Source organism: Hirundo rustica, chromosome 1, assembly GCF_015227805.2.
Source record: "Hirundo rustica isolate bHirRus1 chromosome 1, bHirRus1.pri.v3, whole genome shotgun sequence".
Classification (NCBI taxonomy): Eukaryota; Metazoa; Chordata; class Aves; order Passeriformes; family Hirundinidae; genus Hirundo; species Hirundo rustica.
The window spans coordinates 4,119,025-4,125,601 of NC_053450.1; positions in this window are offsets into that span (position 1 = coordinate 4,119,025).

The window sequence follows — 6,577 nt, forward strand, 5'->3', positions numbered from 1 at the left end:
CTCCATACCTTCCCACATCACAGAGCTCTTTAAAAAGGCAAGACCTCATCCAGAGCTTGTGGAGCTCCATAATTGCATTGGATTTTTTTCTCCCAAATTGAAAAGAAACCATTTGGTTGCATGCTGCAGATCCTCTTGGCATTCCCCTGGGTACACTGGACTCGTGGCTCAACTCAGCCAGGTAGTGAATGTGTCTGTCAGCTCTGTATGCCCTGCACCTCTGGCCCCTTCCACTCAGGTACAGAATAAATGTTGGTACGTAGATACCAAGCTTTGGGTGTCTCAGTTCTGAAAAGGGTTGCTTTTTGAAGAAAAAGTTGTTATATTCATTAACTACCATGATAAACATCAGGAGGTACAACATTATGAGACACATAACAGCTTCCCAGGCTCAGTTAGTAACTGTCTCAAGGTCCCTGGCTATTTTTTACAGCAACATCCTGATTAATGCCAAAAAAAGGACAGTATTCCACACAAGACATGACCTTCTGGAGGAAAAGCAACTAAATCAGATGCATCTGCTCTCATGACTTCTGTGCAATGAAGAGAGATTAATCTGTGCAACCAAATGCCACAGAAAGTGACAAAGAGGACTCAATATCCCTGCAGTTCTACATGTTTTGATGCCAGCCCCTGCCTACCCATCCTGAAATAAGTACATCCAGGGCTAAATAAAACTAAAGGCAGTGGTTCCCTAGGTGGGTTCAATTTGTGTGTGTAAGTCTCCCACAAACTTTCAAGAAGCTTGTTCTCCCACAGAAAAATCTATTTGTTTATTTTTTAAATCTATGTTCTTTCAGACAAAGGAAGGTTCTTATGTGATAAGCCATGGTATTGTTTATCCAATTAAATGCGTAATAAAAGTGTCTCCCTTGTTAGTGGATTGCTCAGCATACAGTGTTTTTAAATACCAAGTCCCATTCATTTCACATGTGGAACAACAATTTAAAGGTGCTAGGAAAGAAAACCTGGGCAATCAAACCTAGACACTTGGATGCAATTAGAGCAGCAAATGGTTGTGTACAGTAAATCTTTGTTTAACCTAAGCCATGTAATCACCTTCTGAACCCTTTCCAGTATCTTATTATTAACCTCTCATCTATGGATCTCAAAATGAAGGAGAAGATGAGAGCAGTTTTAATGTGAGGCTTTAAATCTTAGCTGGGCCTTTATTTGGGAACAAGAACAGTCAGAGCTCGCAGTGCAACCCATCAGGCTTCCCAACACTGTCAATTCTGTATGACCCCTCATTTTGAAAGTTTTGACAGATTTTCACTCAACCACAGAATAGCTTTAACTGCCTTGACTGAAAAGTTCTGTCTGCCTATTTATGAGATATTTCTTTCTGGTTTTTTTTTTTTTTTTGGTTGTTGTTGTTGTTTTTGTTGTTGTTTGTTTGTTTGTTTTTTAATTATTATTGTTTGTTGGTTGGTTTGATTTTTTTTTAATATTATTTCTTTCCCCAAAAACCTCTCCCTTAATTTTAGCAAAAATTATTTGTCTGTAAGATATAAGAAGGAAATGGAAAAAACTGCTTATTTTGCCCAGTTTCCTGGGATTTGTTGGGAAGTGGAACATCCAGATGTTCCACAGCAGACATGATGTCCCCCTTGTGCCAGGAATGTGCCTTCTGCTACTCCTATTAAAATACATCCTCATTAATTTTAATTATTAGCTGCTGAAATGTGTTTGCACATCCTCAGGAGGGATATGCCGGAGTCTGCCTGCTATGATGCCACCCACCCTGAGCATGTTCCTCTCTCGCACTGGGTGTACAATTCCCTAAAATACGTTTGGCTAAATATGTTAATCTGCATTTCAGTCATTCCATCCCCACCTGAGCAAGCCCCACATCCTCTAAAGGTAGCACAGAACTGGTCAGTAGAGATCAGGACATGATAAATGTCACTATCCTTGGTGAAATGATCATCTTTGGTCAGAGCTATCCTGAACTCTGAGCTCTCCATGGGAGGTTAAACACTTGGGTGCAAACATCTACACTGTGAACAGGAAAACTTAGTGGAAACTAGTTTTGCCTGAAGTAACTGATTAGTCCAGTACTGGAGAGATTGAACAGGAATGTGTCCTGGGAATTTGTCATGATGAAATATTTAGAGGGAGAACTTTCTTGCCTGAACATTTGTTTAGCATCATTTCTGGGTGGAATTTTTGACACTATTTCTTCCCAAATTAGCTCAAGTTACTAGGGACTTCAGGCCAATTCCAACTTTTCTAATGGAATAAGCAAAAGAAGACAGAAAATCCAAACCTATGAAAGCATCAAGCTAGCCAGATGCATGGAAGTGCCAGTGGAAAATTTTTAATGTACAAGGATTAAGAGAAAAATGTACAATGCTATATAAACTGAAACTTTTAAACAAGGATTCATATTTCTGTGATAGAAAAAAATTCTCTCAAAAAAAAATTTAAAAAAGCTAAGAGTTAAAATATTTTGAGAATACTCATGGAAATTGTTTCTAGGGGGAAGTATATGACTTGGACTCACATAAACTCGGGTGGGATTGCCTACTGTTAAAATATGTGTCTAAATGGAATTTGACAACCAAATCCAAGTATCAGTTTATATTGTGACTCTGGACTTCCTAGACTCAAATTCTGCTGATGCTCTGAGCTAATAGGCTTGTTAAATTAACTTGGATATGCCTTATTAACAGCAGGCAAGCCTGCAGGTAGTCATTCTTTGCATATGCACTGACCTTCCCTACTCCATCTGCTTTCATGATGGGCAATACCCAGTGCTCAAAAGGCTGAAATGCACTCTAGAGTTAATTGGTGGAGCACCAATAGAGCCTCAAGATTCTACATTATCTTTTGCCCCAAGCCTGCTAAATGAAATTAACTGTTTCTGTGTGAGCTCCAGGAAGAGTTAACATGAGGATGAGTCTCTCTTCTCCAACAGGCAGGGAAAGCAAGAACTGCTACGTGCTGTTTCTTTAGAGCACCTACTCCTACCCCCTCAGCACAAGAGATAGTTGTTATTGGATATTCCACTCCAAAATCCAATGAAAGAGCACAGGACAGTCAATCTACACAGATACTTCCTAAAGATCTGCCAAGGACAACAAAAAATGGGCACTTCTGTGGATTTATGAGAGACTGAGGATGCAGATACACAACCAGCAGATTCCCCGGTCTCCTGACACGTGGCTTGTGCTCCCCTGTCCTCTTGGTTTTCCTCTTTCTGCATTTCAGTGCTGGGGGAGCTGGGCTCTTAATGAGCAGCATCTGCAGAGTAGTGGGAGCCTGGGAGAAGAGAGCTCTGCTGACCAAACTGGTAACCTCTGCTGCAGCCTCTGTGAACTGCTCATCCAGAAACTTCTCAGCTGTTTGTTAGCTACTGCACTAGAGAACATGACAATCCCTGGTGTTGCTGGAGAGACTGTTTACTGCTACAACCCTTAATGAGATGCAGCATGTCTCTGCTGCGTGTTCTACCAGCCCTGACTGCAAAAGGGAGGAGGGGAACCAAGGGGAAGGGCTTTGCTTCTGCTTCCTTTTCCCATTAGCACAGATGGGAGGGAAACAGTCTTCAGTTGTGAATGAACTGGGCTTTGCCAGTTCCTTCAATATCTCCACAGTCTGCCCAAAAATAACCATATGAAAAGGCTTGACTTAGGATTCAGTAACACTGGCCAGTTCTAGGCATTTCCAGCAGCCTCAGTGAGTTCATCGGTAGTTTTATAATTGTCATTCGAATATTGCTGCTCATAAAGATGCAAACAATCATCATGGCTTTCAGAGTTTGTGCAGGGTGTCAAGGAAGGAGGGGAAGATATCTGCTCATGCATTTTATTTTGAGGTCCTTTCATCCATGACATTGTAAGCTTGGAAGCTTGAGGAAGAATCAAGAATGAAATGAACTGCTGCAGATGGTGAAAGATCTCATTTATTGATCACCACAAGTGAAGGATGTGTCACAGACTTCTGCTCTTCTCTACTACACTTGCCTGCTCTCAGGTTCACAGGTAGAGGTGAAGATTATTCATTTTTAAAGCTGAAAAAAAAATATGCTGGGGGTTTTATGGCAAGAAAAATAATAGTTTTGATACGGTTTCTACACTGCAAGACTTTGCAACCTGATTTAAATACGATGCTCAGTGAGCGGAGTGAAGAATAGGAGGGTCGAATTACTCTGAATTTGTGGTGAGTTAGTTTGGTGTTGTATTTCGCCATGACTAATGCATTACAACAGTTTGGTGTTTGTGTGTATGTGTTTGTGCTACTCCTTCCTTTCCATCCATGAAACAGGCATCCAAAACAAATGAGTTTGGCTGACCCAGGCTATACTCTTCATGCCTTTTGAAAAGGAAGGACAGTGTTGTCCATGTCCAGAACAAGATCTTTCATCTGAAAGTAAAAAGAACTGGTTTTGTCCATCCACAAGGAATAGAAATTGCCTTAAAATGTATCTTCTCTGGCAGCCTAGAGAGAACTTTATCTGCCATTTGATCTTTCCTCTAGCTCTTCCTACTGTTTACCTCACTTTCACACTCTAAACTTTTCTTCATTACTTCAGTGTCCCTCTGATTTCTCTATGCCTCCTTTATCAATTTTTCCCCAGTAACAACATCCTTCCCTAACTCCTCTCACATGTTTTTCAGAGTTCCACAGTCCTCACAGCACCATGTCCTCACTGCTCATTTCTGACAGGGATTTTTTGTCAGTACAAAAAACATCAGGAGGTGACAATGGCCTTATAGGTGTAAGCCAGTGTGTTTTCTTGGGAAATGTAATTCAGATCCAAACTGACAGCATAGCACTAAAATGATAAGCAACCCAACCTGGATATCTGACATGCGCACAGTACAATGCGTCTGTGGACTGATCTCATAGATTTCCATTTGTGGCTCAAGTGCTGGAGGTTGTTCAGTTCTTTTTGTTCAGTTTAATCTAAAATGAAATAAATTTCAGGTGCAATTCCATTCTATGGAGGGAAGTGCAGCTAGTGTGACTGAGAAATTCACTTCCAAGTGAATTTTCCAACTGATCTCCACTACAACTCTAATGTGGACAAATCCAGTATTTCCACCTTAACTACTCTAGTAGAAAGGTGATCGTCTTCAGATATGTTATAATAAAAGGGATTGTAAAATTTGTTATGGGTCAGTCCTGAAGGTTTCAAGGAGCTGTAATAGCTGGAGTATGTCTTTCAAAACTATAAAACAGTTTTCTTCGCAATAAATCAGGAAAGTATTGCTTCTGTTTTCAAGTTCAGGTGCCTTGTGGCCTGATGTTTCCCACTTAGATAAGCTTCTTGTGACTGTCACAGTTTTATGGTACTTGATACAGTTCAGCTCAAGAGATGCTCCAAACTTTTCAAACCTGTAGCCAGATAAGCTTCCAGGTGTGGGCTGTTCATCCCAGTTGTTTGGTTTTTAGGACAGAAGCAGCCAAACAAAGCCACTGAGGAAATTTGTCAAGCTCTCAGCTTCTCTTTACCTACCTACTCTTATTCTGGTGGGGGGACATATCCTAGTCATCCTCCTCTGTCTCCCATCTTGGTAAGCCCTGCCTCATGGATGATCTAAAGACCAGGATCCAGAAGTAAACTGTGAGCTAAGTTATTTTCTGATGGCTCTTCAACCCACCACTGACCCATGTATGAAAGGGATTTTTTTTGAGCAGAAATATAGAAATTAAGATGTTATAGGATTTTCTGTATAAAATATCTATAAGGTAGATGAGAAAAACACCTTAGAAGCAATGACACTGTAATGGCAGATGTTTCATCTTTTGTTTTATTAGCTTTTCTAATGGCTTATTGCTGTTTGTCCAAACTTTGTGCTACTCTGTTTAAACTCTTAAAGAGCAGTGCAGTAATTCTGCACTGATCTGTTGTTGGTGGGTGGCTAAATGTAATTCCAATAAGTTTTTCCAGGCCAATGATATTGATGCATTTTTTGGAAAACTTTCTGAACATTTTTTCCCACAGTCAAAAACATCTCTTTCAGATTTGCAGAGATGTTACCTTGAGGATGAGAAAAAGCTTGACCTGACCAGCTTGGCTTTATCCTAAAATGTGCCATACCAGTGAGAAGAAGAGGTTCTCTCTAGCTGAGTGGGAAATTGTAGCTCTGGAGGAAGTCACTGCATCACTTTTTTTCCCTGCCATTTCAAACTGGCAGAAAAGATCTGCATAATTACTAGGCCTCATAACCACCAATGTACCCACAGGGTTATTTTACAACCTAAGAGGTCCAGTTAGGTGGAAGATATTCCTTTGATTTATGACCTGAGGTAGTCAGCTCATAAATTAATGTTTGCATTGGCAGCGTCAATATGTGCCTTTTGCATCTGAAGGCTGTGGGTAGCAGAGAGTGACAGGAAGGAATCAGACTAAGATGTGTAAAACATACAGAAATTGTGTCTATTTTCTGTGTCTCAAGTGAGAAGGCATTTCACTATAAGTGTTATACTGTGGCTCTTTAAATGCTTTATTATTTGTAGACATGACTTGGAAGTTATTAAAAGCAAGACTTCTGGGTGACAGGAGTGGGTAAGGAGAGGTAAACAATGAAGAGCAATGCAGTTAGACACAGAAGATCTTAGATCATTT